This window comes from Parasteatoda tepidariorum, chromosome 8 (genome assembly GCF_982258835.1).
Source record: "Parasteatoda tepidariorum strain Cologne lab strain chromosome 8, Ptep-v5.0, whole genome shotgun sequence".
Classification (NCBI taxonomy): domain Eukaryota; kingdom Metazoa; phylum Arthropoda; class Arachnida; order Araneae; family Theridiidae; genus Parasteatoda; species Parasteatoda tepidariorum.
Genome location: NC_141762.1, coordinates 23,026,326 through 23,049,842, shown reverse-complemented (window position 1 = coordinate 23,049,842; position 23,517 = coordinate 23,026,326).

The following is a 23,517-nucleotide window of genomic DNA, read 5'->3' as shown; positions in this document are numbered from 1 at the left end:
GGTCGTGTGATTAAGATCCGAAGAAATTTTTAATGTTATACATAGTTGCAAAGTTCTGTTAATTGAATATTTTAATTTGATATTTTGCTGATCGTATTTCGCTATCATCAAAATTATCTTCACGTATTATATTGTTGGTAACAGTGTTTGCATATAAGCCATAAGCACATCGGGGAAAACGGGAGCAACTTTATTTAAACTATTTTAATTTTCATTTGAAACCTTATAAAAAGAAAAGTTTTAATGAAAAAAAAATCAGAATGTATAGATAAAAATTTAATGTCATGTAAAACATGATTTATCATGAAAATAAGTTATGAAATGCCAAATAAATTGTCAGTATCTTGATGTTTAATTTTAACTTAATATCATAATTAATTTGAAATATATAATGCTGAAAAAATTATAAATTCAAAGAGCATTAGGCATCATCAGCCTGCAGGTATCAAATTCGAAATAGGCATAATAAGAAAATATTAATTACAATTGTCATTTAAAAATTTATTGTTTTATCACAATTTTTTTTTCAGATAAAAATATTTTTGAATCAAATCCTATAACAAAATACTTTGACTTGTAACTTTTATTGATGTGTATTTACAATGAGCTTAATTATCCGCAATAATCTATTTATCAACATCTGAATCGTTTTAAAATTTTTTACATTGTCTCAGCGCTTGTGCCAGAGTACAAGTAGAAAGCGGATGGTTTAATAAAATTCTTTCTAAAATTGTAACAGCAGTCTGTACCGATGTAAATCGGCATCCATTAAGTAAAGAATAGAATGCGGAGAGCAACAAAAATAAAACAATTAAAAGGAACAAAACCTATGAGTCTGGAATTAAGTAAAAATAAAGAGGGAAAAAAAAGGTCGTATAAAAAGCTAGTTACTGTGCTAACTTCCTTCGCTTCTTTAGCAAAGCTTAACAATAAAAAAAGAGTATAAAATGCGCCAACCTCAGCTCGCCGTAAAAACAATTCTTTACGCCGCGTTGACGGAAATTTCGCCAAAAATAAAGGTAAAACAATGGTGTTGGATTTCGATCTCACGCAGTCGCATCTCTAACGACAGTATCGTCTTGAAATGACTAGTTTTGTTCTTATCTCCTTATTTTTTTTTTTTTTTTCTCTTACTGGCATATTGCCTAAAAGTTCGCTGAACGCCGTTTAACTCTTTTCTGTCGATTTTGTTTTTTATTTTCCCTCCTGAGAATTTCGGGTATTTTCTATAATTGCAGGGAACACAAAATAAAACGTGATATCTTACGATGCTGGGATTACTTTTAATTGCGTTTTAAACTGTTTGGTACAACACCTGTCCAGAGGTTCTTTTAAAGCCGTTTTCCCCTAATGAGTGCCTTATATTCTAATTTTCTTCAAAAAATGAGTAAAAATAAAATTTCGCCTTTTTTTTTAACAGATTTATAGGCGAAATGAAAAACAACATTGGGATGTTTTCCTTGAACTTAAATGAATGACTTCGCCTGCAATAGAGAAGGTATACAGGGTAGTTAAATAACGAGCATCATGTAATTTAGTTGACTTTTTCGGAGGCCGAGAATAGGCAAAATTAGAAAGAATTATAGAAGGATGTTTTTGTGAACTTTTGATGTTATGCAGCAAATCAAATTTACAGGTGCAATTTCAAACTCCTTGATCTCCCCTTCATGTTTTACAGAATGGATGACTTCTCCTGTAGTAGAGTAAGTTTACAAGGGCTGTTTAATGCTGGACATCAAGAAATTTAATTGATTTTTCCAGAGTGACATTGATGATATGCTATAAGGTAGATTAACAGGCGAAATTAAAAATGTAGATTAGCAGGTAGATAACAGGCGATTAGGTTAATTAACAGGCGAAATTAAGAATCATAGAAGGCTGCTTTCTGTGAACTTCTGATGTCATGCAGTCAATCAAATTTACAGTCTCAATATCAGACTCTTCAATGAATCTTCATGTTTTACAGAATAGATGACTTCTGCTGCTAAGAATAAGTGTACAACTTTATGCTGAGCATCGTGAAACTTAATTGGCTTTTTTTTTGTGACATTGAAGGTGTGTAGTAAGGTAGATTAACAGAGAAGATTAAGAATCATAGAAGAATGTTTCTTGTGAACTTTCAATATTCAGCTGTCAATCTGATTTGCAAGCACAATTTCAGACGGCTTCATGTTTTTCCGAATGAATGTCTTCTCCTGCAGTAAACTCAGTTTTCAGGGATAGTTTAATGCTGTGTATCATAAGATAAATTGTTTTCACTGCGCTATATTGCTGTGCAGTAAAGCGATGTTGAAGATAGATTTACAGGTGAAATGAATAACCTTGTCTGCAAGTTTTGAGTGAGTTTTTGAAGCAATGCGGTGAGAGAAATTTACAGCTGAAATTCTAAAGGATTCTCGATAATTCTTTCAAAATGAATTTATGTGTGAAATTTAATACATACTGAATTTTCATCTGGCCTTTCCAACGCGATTTTTATGTTATGCAGTAAGAACTAGTCGCACATAAATTAATACATGAGGTACTCAGTGTCAAAATTAATAATTAAATAATAATAATAAATAAGTAAATAAATAAATAAAATAGAAAATATTGGAAAATTTTGTATGTTAAACATTTCTTATTTCATTTTTTTTATTTTTTTTATTTTTTACATAAAACAACTGAATAAAATTATCTGCTATCTCGAGCTCAAATCTATGTCGTTAATTAGTAGCTTGGAGTATTAATAAAACATAACGTTTCTAATTATTAACTAGAGTCCTCAAATAATTTCTATTAAAGTAAAGTATTCCCACGACGGCATGTTGTGGGCCTTGAGAGTCATGGAGTTGGTTATCATTACACATCTACAGCCTTTACTTCCAAGAGATGTTGGTACCTATTTATCTAAAGTTTCTACAAGCCGTCACCCCTAATTGAACCCCATTGCTTCACACTTACTTTCCTCTTTTGAATAAAATAATTATTTTGTTAAAAGGTTCTGAATTTCACCTTAATATTTGATACAAACTGCGTATAATGGATAATTCAGGTGCGAAAAAATGATAACTCAAACATGTAACAGCAATTTTCTTCTATGGGAGAAAAAATTTAATCTTTTGATAAGCTTAGAAATTTAATTTTGTGTTCAGTATAAATTGTGTGCGTTAGATAGCACTGGGGAACAAATGCTTAAGCAGCGCCCTGCCGTTGCTTTTATGTAAATACTTGATCTTGTCGAATTCTGATGCATCGATTTGCTTAAATTAATGCATCGATTTGTTTTTTCATAAAGCTACAAATATTTTTTTTTAAATGAAATTTTTAGTCTAATTTTTTTAAGCCGGTATAGCCTGGTTGACAGGGCGCTCGACTAACGTTAGTGAGAACGGGAGTCCCAATCCAGCTGGCCGAAGACTCCTCTTGCTGTAAATCGTGACTGGTGCACGTTAAATCTGTCGGGTTGCAAAGTCCTCCATGTTCTTTTAACAAACTATACCTCTGGGGGTACTGAATTGGAGATTGATAGTTTTCTGCTTCCTTTTAAAATTACAATATCTGTGTATAAAAGTATGAATGGATTCTCCCTATAATCGGTGTGACGTATGGGTGTGGCAGAAGTCGAATTGCCCATAGATGGCGCCACTGTGAACCAAGAACAATCCCACCCCTCGCCTAATGGCTTAAGACAACAACAGCAATAGTCTATTTTTTGCTGTCTATTATTACTACATGTTTAAAAACTTTACATATAGCAGGGGGTTGCGTAAATGTTGAGAAAAATTTCTAAGGGAGTTAGGGCTCATGATCAGGATTAAAACTGCATAAAAACCCATGCCTGAGGGCAAGGGTGGTTTCCTACTACGACCAGTTTACAGAGCCACGCGAATAAACAATTTCTAATAGGTAAGTGCTCCCAGCGGCGTACGATGACATTTCCGGTCATGGGTTCCTATGAAGCTTTAATCTTAATAATGCGCCCTTACTCCCCTAGAAGTTTGTCGCAACATTTATTTGACACCCTTTTAAATACAACGTTTTTAAACATTATCTTCATCATAGCTCCAGACAGCCCAATGTGGGCCAATGCCTTCCTCTGAAGATTTCTCCATAATCACTTTCGATTTATCTTTGATCTCCAATTCTCTTCACTAATTATAAAAAATCAGACTATCTCAACCGCGACCTTCCCAGCTTTCTTTTTCCTGTGGGTCTAAAAAGCAATAACTTTTTTTTTTTTTTTCTTAAACTTGCTGTTCTAAACTTACACAATTCGTTAAAAATCGACTAAAAAATGACCCTGAGAGAAAAAACTGTAGATTGGATAGAGAAAATGATTGCAGATTTGAAATCAGCAACATGAAAATATTCGACATCTATTAAAAGAACCTCATGCAATAAAAAGAAGGGAGGAGGAAATAGTTTCCCAGAACTGATCTGAGGGGAAATATTGATACATCAAAACGCAACTGTAACTTTCTTCTGTAGGATAAAATAATTAATTTTCACTATGTTTTATATTGATACATCAAAACGAAGAACGCAACTGTAACTTTCTTCTGTGGGATAAAATAATTATTTTTCACTGTGTTTAATATTGATTCATCAAAACGAAGAGCGCAACTGTAAATTTTTTCTGTGGGATAAAATAAATATTGTTCACTGTGTTTTATATTGATACATCAAAATGAAGAACGCAACTGTAACTTTCTTCTGTAGGATAAAATAATTATTTTTAACTATGCTTTATATTGATACATCAAAACGAAGAACGCAACTGTAACTTTCTTCTGTGGGATAAAATAATTATTTTTCACTGTGCTTTATATTGATACATCAAAACGAAGAACGCAACTGTAACTTTTTTCTGTGGGATAAAATAATTATTTTTCACTATGTCTTATAATTTACATGTACTGATTACGAAAGATATTAAATGTTATCTCCGAAGAAAAGGAAGGGGGGATAGACGTTGCCAATAATTGCGCAAGTCACCCTCAGAAAAGGCGTCTGAATAATATTTCCCGTAATAAATATTTCACGACTTGACCAACTCGTGAATCACGCCGTTCACGTGATCCACCCACAAAACACCCGTTAAACAGCCAGTCATTAAAATCACGAGGGACGCTCTGTCTATCAAATTCACTAATTGCTGGACATTCCTTAATAGGACGATTTGTTAGTGCAGGCTCCTCTTGGCCGCAGCGTGGGAGTCTTTTCTTTTTTCTTCACAATGTGAAGCGCCTGGTGGTTATAAATATTACTGATTGTTCTATCACTGGGCGATTAATAAATTGTAGTCGTTATGCATTCAATAAATTATGAGAACGACTTCCAAGAAATAAACAGGAAATTCCTTTACTTGGTAGCATATTTTATGCCAAGTGAATAACAACTTTCGAAACAAACAACAAGCGTTCTTTTCATGTTGATTATTTCTTACTTATCCTCTTCATCTCTAAATTTGTAGAATTTAATTTAGGTTTGTGGAAGTTTTTAAAAGTGATTAAGATGGAATATTTAATTTTTTAGAATGAAATTAGTTTGGAAGAAATGTTATTGAGTGGATGCTATACAATGGGAGAAACTTTTCATCCCAAATTCTCTTTCACCTGCATAAGTAATCTAAAATTTATAGTAGAGAAACAGTGAGTTCAGATAAGCCTAGAGTAAGACACGAAGTTTCGGATGGTAAAAAGAAAATATCAAAATAAAACAAATTATGACAACATACGTTAGGATAACGCAATGGGGAAATTCTCTACCAATACTTTGTATTTATTTTGATTTTTTTAAATTTTTTTGTTCAGCAATGGAAGATTCGTGACTTATTCTCCCAAGCAGAAAATAACTTGGGCCCTTAGTGTACGAATATTCAATAGTCTTGGCCCAATAAGTGTTCAGAAAACCGTTATTTTCAGAAATTGGCCCTATATAGAATTGCCCGATTTACCCGATAATTTACAGCCACTTTACATCCAATATCGACCTTATATAGAATTTTCAGATTCACCGCATATTTAATATTCATTATTCAGCCAATAATAGGCCCCATAAAAACTGATATCGGCCCTATATAGGACCAATGTTAAAAATTCTAGACATCTCAATACTGGTCGCTCTGTGCATGCTCATATAGGATCCATTATGAGCCAGCTTTGACCCCAACTGGGGCTAAGGTAAAATGGTTGCTAAAGTAGGAAATTTCAAATTGGTTATGAACGTCAAATAGAGTTTGAGATGAAAAGTTTTTCTCGCGTTATGGTATCCCCTTAGCAAGGTTTTTCAAGGCTAATGAAAATAAAAAAAAGTCACACTTTAAGTACCTCACATTTGGAGCAAAGCTATAAATTTTAAACTACATACATAATCTTGCCGTGAAGAATTTTCTGGGTTTTAGAACGGACAAACAAATAAAATATTTTAAAAGTTTGTAAATTTTTTCTAAAAATCGCCAATTTGGCTACATTTACCAACGAGATGAAAATTATCAAGATCAATGTCTTATTCTCATGTTTTGCAACTTTTTATAAGTTCAGGTAATGCAGTATTGGAGTAAGTTTTCAAAGATTAAAAAAAATTTGACCACAAGCGCTATTCATTTTTTCAAAATTATGGCTTTTCTCCACATCGACATCTTGTGCCAATTTCAGAATAAACATAGAAGACTCCGGCTAAAGACTGTTGCAAACTCGCATCACTCATGAAGGAAAAAACATATTATTCGCAAAAAAGCTTCATTCCAACTGCCTTTTAAGCTTTCGAAAAACAGCCTTTAAAAGGAGAGAAGTTAGTTTGAGGGACATATTAGTTAGAGGTGATAATTATTTCATAATTAACAGAATTATTGGGAGTTGTTGTTGTTGTTGACGTGCTCCTGTTTAGGCAGAGGGGGTGAGATTGTTCTTGTTTTCCAGTGGCGCCATCTATGGCCAAGAATTCGACTTCTGACACACCATACGTCAAGCCCGTTCATCCATAGATAGTAATTTTGACCTGAATCAGAGAACGATCGATCTCCAATCCAGTACCCCCGGAGGCATTGATTTGTTAAGGGAACATGGAGGGCTTTTGCGACTCGACAGATTTAACGTGCATCAGTCACTTTACTACACGGGGAGTCTTCGGCCGGCGGGGTTCGAACCCACGAACTCTCGGACATGCGCCCAGTGCCCTACCGTCCAGGCTATCCCGGCCCCAATTATTGGGAGTGAGAACTTATTAGGTGTTGAGATTTAATTTAGGGATAACGAATGAAAGGATAAGGAGAGAATTAATTCAGGAATAAAAAACTAATCTTTGGTGTAAAGAATAGTCATGGGGAATAAAGTGTTGAGTTCAAGTGAGATTTTGAGATGAGAGGTCAGGAATTATCAGTTCAAAAGGTCAGAAGTTACTAAAACTAGTTACTAAAGTTACTAAAACTAGTTTTACTTTAGAAGTGAAAACCGAAGTTAGGTGGGGATGAAGTATTATTTGCACAAAAAAAAAAGTATTTGAGGAAAAAAAAATTAGTATTTTTGTATTTAGTATGACCCTGAGGTTAAGATTTATTTTAAGGGAATGGAATTAATGAGGTTTTATGATTTATCATAGGGGTAGGATATTAATCATTAAGAGTCAATATTATATGTTTCTACTCTCTATAACAAAAAAATCGACGCACCAAGAACGCACTAAGACGCGCAAAATCGACGCTCGATTATGCTGGATTGATGCCGACGTATAGGCTGAATTGTCAGAACGAGGTTTAACTTTAAACCTGGTCTAAACCGCGAAGTTAAACCAAGCTGCATTGCAGAAACGAAGTTTAAGGAAAAACGCGGTTCTAAAGATCTAGTTCAGCCTTGTCTAAGTTAAACCTAGTCTGAGGTAGGTTTAAACCAGGCAGACGAGTTTTAAACCTCGATCGTCTGCTTACAATCGGAGAACGTCAATCTCGTTTTCGTAGATGTTTAGTTCAGTATTGTTTTAGCAGTTTTAAAATATAAATAAGTGCATATTATTGAGAAATCATAATATAATTTAGTGTTAATATCGTATATTTTTTTCTGTATTTTTTAAAGTATTTATAAAATCTTATGAAATAATGCCTCTTTTATTTTCTGAATTGATAGTATACTATTCAGTAATTTTTTTTTTCTTGAAAATAAACATTGAGATAATTTAATATCTCACTTGCTGAATGGGGCTTTCTTTTTGAGTGATTTTGTATATTATATTCAACCACTCAGAAGATAGACCTGATACGAATGATAATAAAACGTGAGGGATATGAAATTACAAATTTAAGGATTAAAGAGTGAGATTACTTTTTTTTAAAATTAAAAATCATGAATGTTTGAATAGATCAATTACTGATCTTAAAATAGTGCTATTGTTAATAAAAAGTACTGGATTCTTTACATGTTGACAATAATTATTACTATTTACTTTATTTGATAGTTTCAAACATTGATTAGATTTTTTTAAAGAGGAGAGTTTCATTTATTTATAAAATTTCTTATCTCTTAGCATATGTTTTTTAGTAGCAGTCAACAGATTTTCAAAGCACATACATTAATTTATCTTTTTTGATTTGTTTGCTACATTTTTCTAAAGTATTAAAAAAAAAACATCACTTAGTAAAATGTTCTAAATCAGAGCACAACTTCATGCCATGAATAAAAGTTACTGTGCATGTTATAATTCTCCTTTTTATAAATTTTAACTACATAAATGCTTGTAGCTGGAAGTTGAAAAAAATTGTGTTTTTAAAACTTAATTTAGAAGAAAAAAAATTCACAGCCACTTTTCACTTTATTTTGTTACTATTGATGAAGTTTTAGTGTGAATTGGTGAGAATATTTTTTATTTCAACTAAATTATAAGAAAAATATAAGCGAAAATTAATTTGTTAAAGACAACATATCTGTTTTTGTAACACTAAGTAGAGATATTTACTTGAATGGACTAACTTAGTAGAATTTTCTTAAATTTTTATTTGCATGTCTCTAGCACAGCTGAAATAGACTAGATGAAAAAGAATTTTTCATTACTGTAATATGAGATAGCAATAATTTTTCTTTGAACTGCTTTATGAGCTATGTAAAGTCACAATTTTTTTATATTTAATTGACTGAAAGTCATTTAAGATGCTGAAAACTGGTTTGTCATGGCACTATCAACTAAGTTTGACAAATAGGTTGCATTTAAATATTTTTTCTATGTATATTGTCAATAACCAAATAAACAGGAGATAAACTTTTAATGCTATGGAAACGAGTGATTCTTGCCCTGTAAGAGTGGCAGAAACATTTGTCTCTTAAGGGAAAATAGACTATTAAATGATCTAACGCAATTCAGGGATATTTCTGTAACATGATCTATCGGGCCAACTAAAATGAGAGATGTGGCAAATGAATTTTAAAATTGCTATTTTTCTAGACTTTTGCAACTGAGCATGTGAACACCACAACATGATTCTTTGAAGAGAGCTTGTTTTAACTAAGTATAATTTTATTGACTCCTTAATAAATGAAGACGTGCTCATGTTTTTATTATTTTACATTTTTGAGATATATTTATAGAAAAAATATGAGAAACAAACTTTGCGAATGTAGTAAATTATAAAAGACAACAGATATGTGACATTGATTGGCTCAATAACTTCATTCCATGGAATTAAAAATTAAACACCATAATATTATCATTCATGTTGGTTTATGTTACAGTAAAAATATGATTTGGTCAAAAAAATTTTATAGATCAAATAATGCTTATGTTTTATTGTTTAATAATTAAAAACTATAATGCAATTTAAAAAGTAAGTTTAAAAAAATTTGTGCTACATAAATAGTATGTAATAATATATAACATCTTATATGTTATAAAAACTTACAGATATCAGCATGGTGATAAATTTAGTAGTAAATCAAGTCAGTAAGCCCGAAAAAAAGTTTAAGAAGTTATTAATCATGTGAGTAATAAAAAGAGCTTTTTGGGAGAAAAAAAAAACTTATGAAGTTCACAAAAGCTTACTTCATTCATTTTTAAATACATACAAATGATTTATCTTATGATGATCATCTTATTAATAGTTTCCAATTATGCTTTTAAGTAAATTTTCTAGAATGTGCATGCCCTTGAATTGCATGAATAAAATCTAATACAGTAGAATTTTTCCTTAATGCAAATTTAAACTCTTAAGCTCATTTTTTCATCCCTATTAGTCCTGCAGTGGACTGATTAAGACACGGTTACCAGTAGAACACTGAAGTCAAGCACCATTGGCTGCAGTCAATAAGTGGGTGAGTAGCCACTTTGATCAGCTTGCGTAGAGACTGAGGGTGTGCTGTGTGGAGGAAATAAATAGACTCGCTTCTTATTTTAAAATATAATATATTAACAACTTTGAATAATAACAATAACGTACATATTAAAAACAGGAGAATTATCAAGCAGCAGCAGCAGAAAGAAAACATTAGTATTCTTTTATTTGTGTTCCTCGTTGCTATGGGATACGAGACTGGCAGCGTTGAGTTGTAGTAGGCAGGTCACCACAGTACTCCCCCTCCAGTGCTAACGATTCTTTTCTTACAAATATTTCGGATTGAAGCGCACTCGACGTCCCGAGCGTGTTGTTGTCGTAGCATTTGCTAAGTCGGACGTCGTGGTTTTAGATGGTGCTGATGACGCATGTGTTACAGTGGCTTCAGGTTTCCAGATGAATGCTGGTTTAAGTCGGTCGATATTAACGTTAACTTCTTTTTCGTTTACTAAAATTTTGAATGTTTTTTCGTTTCGAGCTAGTACTTGATGTGGTCCTGAAAATTTTGGTGCAAGAGAAGGCTTTGGAGCATCACATCTGAGAAAAACGTGAGATGAGTTTCTAAGTTCTTTGTGTACGAAGACAGTTTGTTTGCAATGAGCGCTGGTAGGAACTGGTCGTAATTTTGACATGCAGTTTCTAAGTTGATGCACGAATGTAAAAGGGTCATTGCTGTTAGGTGGATTGACTGAATGTACAAAATCTCCTGGCAAACGGAGAGCAGTACCATATACTAGTTCGGCAGAAGAGGCATTCAGATCCTCTTTCAACGCTGATCGAAGACCTAGAAGTACGGTAGGTAACACCTCAGTCCACTGTATTGCAGTGTGGCATCGAATTGATTGTTTTAAAGAGCGATGAAATCTCTCGACAATTCCATTGGAACTTGGATGGTAAGGACTGGTTCTGACTTTGTAAGTTCCCAAATACTTAGCTAGCGATGTGAAGAGTTGGGATTCGAACTGACGCCCTTGGTCAGTAGAAATCTGTTCCGGAACTCCAAATCGAGAAATCCAAACTGAGTAAAACGCATTTGCCACAGTACTAGCTGAAATATCCACTAAAGGAACGGCTTCGGGCCAGCGAGTAAATCGGTCAATGCAAGTAAGGAGATATGAATATCCATTAGAAGGCGGCAATGGTCCGACCAAGTCGAGATGCACGTGATTGAACCGAGATGATGGCAAATTAAAAGTTTTAAGTGGGCTGGTGGTGTGTCTGACAATTTTAGATTTTTGGCACTCCAAGCATGAACGTGTCCAGCTCGCTATGTCTTTTTGCATACTAGGCCACACAAAACGTTGTTGTATAAGTTTCCTTGAAGCCTTGATGCCAGGATGTGAAAGACGATGTAATTGACTGAAAATGGCATGTCGAAACCCAGGGGGAACATATGGTCGAATTCTCGAATCCTGAACATCACAATAAAGTGATTTTCCAGGTGTTAGCTGCATAGGTTGCAAGTTGAGATTGTTGGTAGTTTTGTTTTTCAAGAGGGTCTGTAGTTCTGTGTCCTGATATTGTTCATCCGCAAGGGCAGCAAAGTCAATTGGCGAAGGAATGGCTAATTCTTCGATACGAGACAAGGTGTCTGCTACGATATTTTGTGAACCCTCCACATAACGGATATCGGTTGAAAATTGGCTTATGAAGTCCAGGTGTCTCATTTGATGAGGGGAGGCTTTATCTGAACGCTGTTGAAAAGCATAGGTTAATGGTTTGTGATCAGTGAAAATCATAAAAACGCGTCCTTCCAACATATGTCTAAAATGCTTTACCGCTTCATAAATTCCTAATAATTCGCGATCGTAAGTGCTGTATCTGGTTTGGGCTGGTGAGAGTTTTTTAGAAAAATATGAAAGTGGTCTCCATGATTTTTGATCTTTCTGTTGTAAAACTGCTCCTATACCTGTTGTCGATGCGTCAACGTAGAGTGATAATGGTTTAGATGCTGAAGGATATTGCAAATTAGTTGCCGAAATTAAATCATTTTTACATTTTTGGAAAGCATCGCGTGATTCTGTGGTCCAGGTTATAACACGTTTGTCATTTTTCTTGCTTCCAATCAAAAAAGAATTTAGAGGTGCTTGTATGGTCGCGGCATGAGGTAGGAAACGTCGGTAAAAATTGAGCATGGCAAGAAATCTTCTTAAGTCCTTTACTGTAGATGGTTCGGGCATATCGCGGATAGCGGTGACTCTATCTGAAAGGGGTCGAACGCCATCAGCGGAAATTTCATGACCAAGAAAGGATACTTTTTGTTGGCCAAAAACGCATTTGGAAGGATTGAGGCTGACTCCGTAACTCTGAAACCGTTCAAAAATAGTTCTTAAATGAGATAAGTGTTCTTGTTCTGAAGAGGAAGCGATTAAGACGTCATCAAAATAAGGTACACAAAAGTCCAGGCCGATTAACACCTGATTCATGAAGCGTTGGAACGTTTGAGCGGCATTGCATAAGCCGAAAGTCATGACTGGAAACTCAAATAGTCCGAAAGGCGTTATAACCGCAGTCTTAGGAACATCAGCTGGATTAACGGGTACTTGGTGGTACGCCCGCTCAAGATCAACAGTTGTAAAAATAGTTTTTCCCTCTAAGACTTGCATACAGTCTTGAATGTGCGGGACTGGGTAACGATCTGGAATTGTAGCTGCATTTAACCGGCGATAATCCCCGCACGGGCGCCAGTTACCATTTCGTTTCCGAACTAGATGGAGCGGACTGGCCCATGAACTTTTCGAAGGGCGGCAAATTCCCTGTTCCATCATGTATTGAAATTCATCTTTGGCGGCTTTGAGCTTGTCTGGAGGTAAACGTCTTGGTTTAGAACCAATTGGGGGTCCGGTAGTTTCAATATAATGTAGTACATCGTGTTTGGGTTGTGAATTACCCATAACTGGGCGCGTGATTGTAGGAAATTCTCTGAGAAGTTGATGCCATGGAGAAGTATCGGAAATCAGTTTAATGTTTAAATCTTGACTATTGCGAATTTCTCCCGGGTAAGATAAGTTCGTTGAAGAATCTACTAAACGGCGATTTTTAAGATCAACAAGCAAAGAAAATTTTTGCAAGAAGTCGGCGCCAATAATAGGACTTGAAACGGAGGCGATAATGAATGGCCACTGGAATTTGCGGCGCAATCCTAAGTCAACAGATATCAGGCGTTCACCAAAAGTTTGTATAGGAGTTCCATTTGCTGCGTAAAGTTGTAATTTGGTTTGGCGCTTTTGCTCATGAAAATGTGGTGGAACGACAGAAACATCAGCCCCGGTGTCTACAAGAAATTTTAAACCGGAATTCTTATCGATGACAAAAAGGCGTGCAATATTTCGGCCGCTGTCGTTCACGACTTTTAGCGACGGCCCATCTCGTTTCCCTGGTTGTTATAACGACACGGTTGGCGGCATTTGTTTGCCTTTTCTCCAAAATTGTGATGGTAAAAGCAAATAACCGGAGGAGGGCTTTCATAACGTTTCCTCGATGGGCTACGACGTGCATATCGACCACGTGATGGAGAGCGATGGCGCCGAAAAGTTTCAGCTTGAATGGCTACTAATTGAGAGACCTGTTTGGACAATTCATTAATTTGAGCCTGTAACACCTCAATACCTTGATCAGAAGTTTGAACTGCATGTATTTGCGTTGGCATGACCAGCTCGTGTATTTTATCAGCGATTTCGGACAGTTTCGTAAGAGGCTCACTACTGGCAGCTAAAATGGCTTGCATGTTTGATGGGAGTCTATTCATCCATAATGTTTTAAGAATATTGTCCGTTAGGTTACCGGCGGATAAGTCTGACATTTTAGACAACAATTGAGAAGGCCTCATATCACCCAGCTGTAAATCTTGCAATAGTTGCTTGATTTTAACTGTTTCGGATTCTGAATAAACAGAAATTAATTTTTCTTTTAAAGATTTGTATTTTTCCATCGCCGGTGGACTAATGATAATTTCACGAACTGATTGAAGTACTTCTGATTCTAAAGCGGAGATCGCTGTATAAAATTGAGTTTCGTCAGCAGTAATGTGACTCAATTTAAACTGCGCATCCAGTTGAATGAACCATAGCGATGGGTCTTGGCGACAAAATGGCGGAGGCTTAACTGAAACTCGCGCCAATTGTGAAGAATCATTGTTGTCAACCATTTTAGATCAGTCAAATATACTCAATAACACAGAAAAATAATCAATATACGTATATAGCAACGCAGCTTCTTGGTACTTTAAATCAGAGAAATTGGCGATCCAAATTCTACACACCATACATAGATCCGATAAAATTCTGACAGAAATATGTTGACTTACCAGAAAGTGGCAAAACACTTTAAATCAAAGGTAAAATGTCTTACTTGAATTTCATCACTCTTGACAACTTATAGTTGCTCTGGCTTTTGCATATAAACTCCATATTCGTACAACATTGCAGGTTGTGATTCGTAATAAATCCGAGGTCACCAGTTTGTGGAGGAAATAAATAGACTCGCTTCTTATTTTAAAATATAATATATTAACAACTTTGAATAATAACAATAACGTACATATTAAAAACAGGAGAATTATCAAGCAGCAGCAGCAGAAAGAAAACATTAGTATTCTTTTATTTGTGTTCCTCGTTGCTATGGGATACGAGACTGGCAGCGTTGAGTTGTAGTAGGCAGGTCACCACATGCTGTACCGGTTCTCCTAAAACTGTTTTACCATGAAGTGCTAGACTTCGAATGCAGGACGTCGGGTTACCAAATCAGGGGAGCCATTCCTTCTGCAGATGATCAAAATTGCGATGGCATGTCTTCGAATCACCAAAGTAAATAAAGCAACCTGATGCAATACCTTTCACTGATTGGTGCCAAAGTTGTGACAAACAGTACTAATCTAACTAGTAGTCAATAACAATTGTTTGTGTCAACAACAATTGCCAAAAGAAACAAAATTACCTTAAAAAAATATGCAGTTGTTTACCCGGGAGAGATTACGAGTTAGCCCTTAAATTTCATACTCTGTCATGATGTGGGTTTTTTCTTTCTTGTAAGCTGTTGCCTGGTTGTGGGCTGAAATTTGATAAAGGTACACAGGTAGCAATCTATAAATCTTTTATGCTATATCATGTATTGTGCTCTTTTATCAGTAACTAAAATGATCTATGTGAGCAAAAATTTATATATAGGTAATACTTCCATATCGGAATATGTTTGTGTCAACAACAATTGCCAGAAGAAACAAAATTATCTTTAAAAAATACACAGTTGTTCACCCGGGTGAGATTACGAGTTAGCCCTTGAATTTCATACTCTTTCATGATGTTTTTTTTTTTTCTTTCTTGTCAGCTACTGCCTGGTTGTGGGCTAAAATTTGATTTAGGTACACAGGGAGCAATCTATAAATCTTTTCTGCTAATGGACAAACATATTCTTTTTTAAATATTGAAAAACGTGAGGTCTATAATGAACAATGGTTGCATGAGTTACTTACAAAACATCATTGTAAAATAGTTTATCTACTTAATACTAAGTCTCATAATCAAGTATTGATGTTGCTTACACAAATAGAAATAATATATATATATATATTCTAAATGTATATATATTCTTGTTATATAGAAATTATGCAGATTCCTTAATGTTGTGCACTGAAAGGAAACACACATAAGAAAATTATTTAGAAAGATATGTGATCAACAAATATACTAAAATGATGTTCTAAGATTGTGTGTCCCGTGCTGTGGTTGAGTCCTATAAAAATTTTACTTTGTATATTTATTGGAAAAACTTAATTATTAGTAAATTTTCTTTAAGAAATTTTATTTCAAAACCAAATTAATAAACAAGTTAATTTTATGTCTATAATACCAATGTTGATTATATTTCTATTACTTACCTTCACTTAATTGGTAACTGTTAAGTTCTAACAAAAATCATAGCAAAACCAATCATAATAATAAAATGTTCCATGCATGATAGAAACATTACTTTTCACTCATTTTCATTTATATAGAATGAAAAAAAAAATCAGATTATTTTATTAAATGTATTTTTGTATAACACATATAGAGAAATAAAGTAATAAAAACAAGCATACATGTTATTATACATCAATTTTATTTATAAAGCACTTTTTTATTCAGATTTTTATTTGCCATGTGAAGTTTTTATTTAAAAATCCATTATTTCTTAAAATTTTCTTTCTAAAATAAGTCAGATAAGTATCATTTTATTTACAATAGAATATAGACCAATGTTCATTGTTGAAAACTTAAAATATAATGTACTGCATGAGAACTTTTCTTACAAACACACAACAAGATTTAACAAAACCGAATTCTATTTCATAAAAACATTTCTTTTTTGATTAACTATGCAATGATTCTAACATAACTAACTTTATTTTCATTATGATCGTATCTACAAAATGTAAACAAAACATCCCAAGACTTTTCCAAATAGTGACAGATACGATTCCTTCCACCTGATTGGGTGAATTTATCAACCAGGCAAAACTCTGGTGCAAATACATCCGATAAGAGTGGTCTTGCTCCAGTCTCGTTAAACCTCGGCAAAACCACGTTCGAGCAACGAAGACTAGTTTTTTGTTTAGACCAGGTTTACGTAAACCGCGGAACTGGGGTTTAAACTACCGAATTTAGACTGCGTTCTGACAATTCAGCCATAGTCTTTAGCGACGAATCCCGCTTCCAACTGTGTCCTGACGATCATCGAAGACGTGTTTGGAGACACACAGGGCAGAGGGGGGATCCTGCCTTCACTATTGCACGCCACTCCGGCCCTCAACAAGGCATTATGGTCTGGGGTGCCATTTCCTTTGACAGCCGGACCCCTTTGGTCGTCATTAGACGTACACTTACTGCACAGCGGTACGTCGACGACATCCTAAGACCTGTTTTGCTACCGTTTCTTTTGCAGCGCTCTGGGCTGGTTTTCAGCAGGACAATGTCAGACCACATACGGCACGTGTTGCTATGAACTGTCTGCAAGCTTGTCAAATTTCTTCCTTGGCCTGCCAGATCACCAGATCTCTCTCCCATCGAGCATGCTTGTATCCAGGCTAGAGGCGGGTCAACACCTTATTGAACTTGTTACTGTAACTCTGCAATAAATTATTCAATTGTTCTGAAATTTTAATCATTTACTATTCTGTAGGGGAGAGTGGGGTCAATTGTAACAGGGTACGATTGTAACAAAGCAAAAATTTCGAGTGTCGGGTTCTAGATTTGGTTCCTAGGTGGCGCACAAGGTGTATTTAATACATCTACATGCACGCCCCTGCTGGCAACCATTTTTATGTACTTTTGAAAGAGTTACATCACAAAAGATATTTTCACGCTACGTAAGTACTTTTTTTGGTATTAGAATATTATATTGTAACAAAGTAATTTTGTTTATACAAATAAAAATTATTAACCCAATATGTAAGTGGACACCTTAATTAACATTTCAAAAAAAAAGATTAGTTTTGTTAATTAACTTGCATTGTTTTTAACAAATGAAGCTGAAATGGCGTCTTGGGGACGATTGTAACAATAAGTAAAGGGACGATAGTAACAGCTGCAAATAAATAATCTTATGTTTACAAACCATTACTTAACTCTTTAAGAACCACCAATAGTTTCCTACATCATTTATATTATGTTGCATGTGCATTATTTTATTTGTCACCTTTCACAGCATAAATTAAAAATTTTAACCCCTTAAAGTTAAAAGTTTAATCCTTTAGGTCTCTGCTCATTATTATTTTTACTCCTAAAATATCACTACTATTTCGATTAATAAAAAAATATATCACAACTATGATAATATGTATAATTAACTATGTTTTAGTTGAATTCATGAACTGTTAAAATTGACTCTGTAAGTGGGGACAATTGTAACAAGTGCACGACTGTCAAAAATTGTTAATAACTAATATAATAACATTTAAAATAAGGTATTTATTTTTTTTTCTAGTAGAGAATAGTCTACTTTACTCGTCTGTCAATTAATACTAATAATATATTGGATTCTTTGTTAGTTAAAAATAGTTAAGTAAAAAATGTTACAATTGACCCCACTCTCCCCTACATTGTCTTCATATCCACCAATTTTTGTTTCAATCAGACAACTCCTTCTTGGTGCGTCGATTTTTTTGTTATAGAGTGTATTTAATAAAATATTTAGGAAAGCATTTTAAATTGAAATTTGAATTCAATGCTATTCTGAGGTGATGACTTATTTTAGAAGTATAGAGGGGTTTACGTTTTGTCATAATGATAGGATATTAATTTTTTGATGAAAATTTTTTTAAAAAGTGAATATTTAATTTTAGGGATAATAAATTATTACAGGAGAACAACTATTTTACGGATTAGCAATTGGTTGTGGCTGTAAGAATTCAGTATAAGGATAAGGAATTAAATAATAAGGACTTCGACCTAAAGAGTTAATTATTGGTGTGACATAAGTTAAGAGCATACGGTTATGTCAGGAAGGAAGAAATTAACTCCTTAGTCACTAATTCGGGAAAGTATGTCTACGAGGAAATTAACAGAAGTTCATAATATAGTAGGTAGTATATGTTCATATAATAAAACAAATGTCTTGTTTTATTTCCTTTTATTACATAAGCTAATGCTTACTTGTCTTCTTTAAATATGAGATTTCATTTACCAAAACAAACTTATTGTCCATTGTGAGACATAAAATGCTTGTGCAATACATTAATAATATTAAGATTTTTTAAGACATGCGCAGAAAAAACTACGTGTTTCAAGAAGAACGAACCTGTCTTCATCAGAGAGATAATAATAAAAAAAAATAGTGCGTGGAGTCCCTCCGCGCGGAAGAAGTGAAACTTCCGTGAAACTTCATGTGGAAATGAAAATAGGAAGGGGTAGAAATTGATTTTTAGTGAAATCATATTGTTTCTTTAAGACAAACTTTATTAACAATGCTTACAATTCACAATTGATCGCATCTTTTAATTATCATTTTCGAGTGGAGAAATATCCAAATCTACAACATTTATAACGGGATTATGATAACTAAAGTAAGATACGAAATGTTTGAATTCTATTTTTTCAATATTTCTTGCAAAAACTGCATCAATGGTAGTTACCCCTTTGGTTGTTGGATCATTACTACCATTTATCATTTCCAATCCAAATTTGTCTTTAAGGAAGGTTAATAATGATTCAGCTTCAGGTAACGAGAAATTCACATTAAAATCACCTGCAAGGATCACAAGCCGCTCACAATAATCAATTTCTTCACCAGTAACGTCTGCCCGAGCTTGTGAACCTGCAGTGGATAGTGGCAATAAAGATTTTGCAATAAATAATTTAATATCCCTCATGGCTGCATTTGGCGAAATATAAATGGTAATTAGAAAAGAGAAAACCTAACAATCAATTGATATTCACAAGAGACGTACCTTGACATAACCTTAAATCCGTTGCATTGTCCGTGGGATTGTTTTCACTCATTTTTTACAATTGTTATCCACTAAGTTTGAAAATAAAAAATACTGCCCTATTAAATTATATGTGTATCAAATCAAACTAAAATATTTATAGAAAAATAATACTTTTATGACTTTTATTATTTTTATGCTAGTGAGAACCAAAACAATATGGAAACGAATGAGGGAAAACTGGATCCTACCACGTGATTTCCCGGCCAATAAAAATGTAGCGTTTAACGTTTAACGCAACCTTGTTGGAAGTCGCATAAGAAGTATAACTTAAAAAAAAAGAACGTTATATTTCGACCATATTATTACGTTTTTTACTCCTATAGAGCAGTAAATTATAAAATTTCTAATCAACTTACAATAGTGTATAGTTTTATTTTATAATTTTAAGTATAAGCATACATAAAATTTCCTCCTTTTAACATTCAGAGAAAGCTTTTTTTTCTTTTTCGATACCCTAACTTACTGATTATCTCAAATTTAATGGAATATTTTGGGAGAAAGTTTTTTTTTTCTTTTTTTTTCGATACCGCATCTTACGGATTATCGCAAATTTAATAGAATATTTTGAGAGAAAGTATTATTTTTTTCGATGCCGTAACTTACTGATTATCTCAAATTTAATAGAATATTTTGAGAGAAAGTATTTTTTTTTTCGATACCGCAACTTACGGATTATCGTAAATTTAATAGAATATTTTGAGTGAAAGTATTTTTTTTTCCTTCAATATCGTAACTTACTGATTATCGCAAATTTAATTGAATATTTTGACAAAAAGTATCTTATTTTTCGATACTGTAACTTACTGATTATCGCAAATTTAATTGAATATTTTTAGCGTCTTACTGAAAGCATGAAGATTTCAATCTATAGCAATACATAGAAATCTGGTCATTAGGTTACGAGTTATTCAGAGTGTTTTGAATTTTTAAATTTTTAATATAATTTATATACTTTAACTTCTTGTGATGCAATTCGGAAACTTTTTATCTATAATTACAGAGTGACACTAATTAGCTGTAAATAGTGATCAATAAGTAATTTGGAAAATCATATTAGTTGTAATTATTAATTAATTAATTACTAATAGATAGTTATTCAAATATTTTGCCAACCGGAAAAAATTGTTGTTGATTAAAAACAGGAAAAAACTATCTATTACGTAAGTGTATTACATCCTATAAAGGTATAGTTAATTTTTTCAGTTTATTGGGAAATAGGAAACTAATTTTTCCATAATTATAGCTCAAAACTTGTACTAACTACAATAAATAACGGATTTTTTTTAAAATAAGAGTAATTGTGAAATAAATTGATTTTATTGAAAAGTTAATCATTTTATCACTAAGATTTCGTAATAAATGTGCAATTAAAATTTTTATTATATGCATAGTAATTTAAAAAGATGCTTATTACTAATGAACTATAACTTTCTTTCGAAATCACATTCTATTAATATACCATGGCAATTCCATGATACAAAGGAAGAAAACATAACAGAAATAAATAAACATTTAATAGCATTTCTCTGTTTACAAATATCTTAACTTTTTATTAACTATTTAAGATAAGAGTAGTTTTTAAATATTTTGTTACAATAATAAAAAAACAGTTAATTGAAATTTTAATAAAGTTTGAATTTGTAGAGCCAGTCAGAGCTTTTTGTCTATTTGCCACTTTCTATATGTCATCTAATGTGTACTTTCAATGTTTTCTGTTAATTTGAAGTTTATAATAATAAATGAAGTTTGTAATAAAATATGAAAATAAGGTAAGTAAATGCAAAAAAAAATCAATTATTGCTTATATAAGAAAGAGAATTTCAAAACAAAAGTATCTTCATTTACTTCATGTCCTTTTTTATGCAACGTCAGTCAAATTTCGTATTTTCATTCTAAATAAAACATTTATGATTTCCATCCAATTTTCTTAGATGCATAAAAATATAAGGCTATCGAAAACCACCTCATATAATTTTTAAAAAATTTTATTAAATATTTATCAATGAACATTTTTTTTTAAAATAAGAAAACCTATCATAATGTAACGTCAGTCATCATGTACTCCCTGTTATTTCTATGCAACGTCAGTCACATTTTTTATTTTTAATCTAATTAAAGCAATAATAATTTCCATTAATTTATTCTGATATACATAATAATATCAGGCTATTGCAAAACATCCTATATATATATATATATATATATATATATTATAATTCGCTGCTCGCTTTATAGTTTTCATTTCATGTTTTATTCTGCTTTTTCTTTATATTTTATTTTCTGTTTTTACGTGATATTTTTACTTATTGTGTTCTATTTCATTTGTTTTAATTTTTTTTAAAAATTTTTTGAGTGCTTCTCACACTATTGTATTGATATATTTTGCTTTGGCTATATTGATGCAATATTAGAAAGCACTCTTTTTTGCAGATATAACCGTGTGAGCTGATGAAAAGATTATATCTTTTATTTTCCGGATTTTGTAAAATTTATATATATATATATATATATATATATATATATATATATATATATATATATATATATATATATATATATATATATATATATATATATATATATATATATATATTTATTTAACAATAAAAAAAAAGTTTACAAAAAGTTAACTTCTCAAAATGTAACGTCAATCACCATGGAAATTGCCAGCAATCTTCATTTTGTTATCTAAATACATACAGTATTCCCTATAGTATGTTACTTTTTACTTAGGTCTTTAAATATAAGTTATTCAGGAAAAGTCCGGTATCAAGGCCAGTAACTGATTTCCTGAGTACTTTGTACCAGGAAGTCTTTTGTGAATGAAATAGTCTTTTACCATCTCCCACATTCTTGAGATCGTTGTAAAGTCATGAAAAATAGTGAAGCATGTTTAAAATTTTGCATTATAACTTTCATAGTTAATAGCTATTTTAGAGGTCCAGGTGTGAAGGAGGCCCTGACCTATTTCAGAAGGTGGAAACGTCGAGTCTGCCATAAAACGCGAGACAAAATAGCTTAATTAAATAAAAGCTTGTTCCGCTTTCATGCGTAACGAGTTTCCCCTCCCCCCTTCCATTTCTTTCTTTCTCTATTTTCTTCCTCTATTCAAAATAATAATTTAAGTTCTACTTAAACTGTTTCTCATACATTTTTTGCTCGAGATCTCGATTATCCGAAGTTAGTGGGACCTGCCCTAGCCGAATTATTCTAAATATTCGGACTGTTTATACAACATCGTTATTTAAATTGTGTCGTAATTTAAATCAACTCCGAAAAGAAATTTTTTTTATTATTTTTACTATTATTATTTTTTTTTTACAATTTTCTTTTAATATGGCTATCTATAATTATATTTTGATCAAATAGATATGATGCCTTTTATTTGAAATGATTGTGGCAAATGTACACTATTACAATTTAGTATTGTGGAAAACGAATGTAACCACGAGTTTTTTTTTTTTTTTTTTTTTTTTTTTAATAAATAGCACTGAGGAAAATAAAAGTATGCATTTAAACAAGTGCATAATCTTTCTTAATTCTTACGTGTGAATTTCAAATCTAAAATTAGTTTTGTTCCGGAATTTACAGATTCTTTCAAAATTGCATATTTAATCTTTTTTTATCGAAACGTACAAATTACAAAACTTTATATATAACAAAGGGTCACATAAATGTGACAAGAAGCTTCTATGAGAGTTAGGGCACATAATCAGGATCAAAATTGCTAAGGAACCCATGCCCAGAAATTTCATCATGT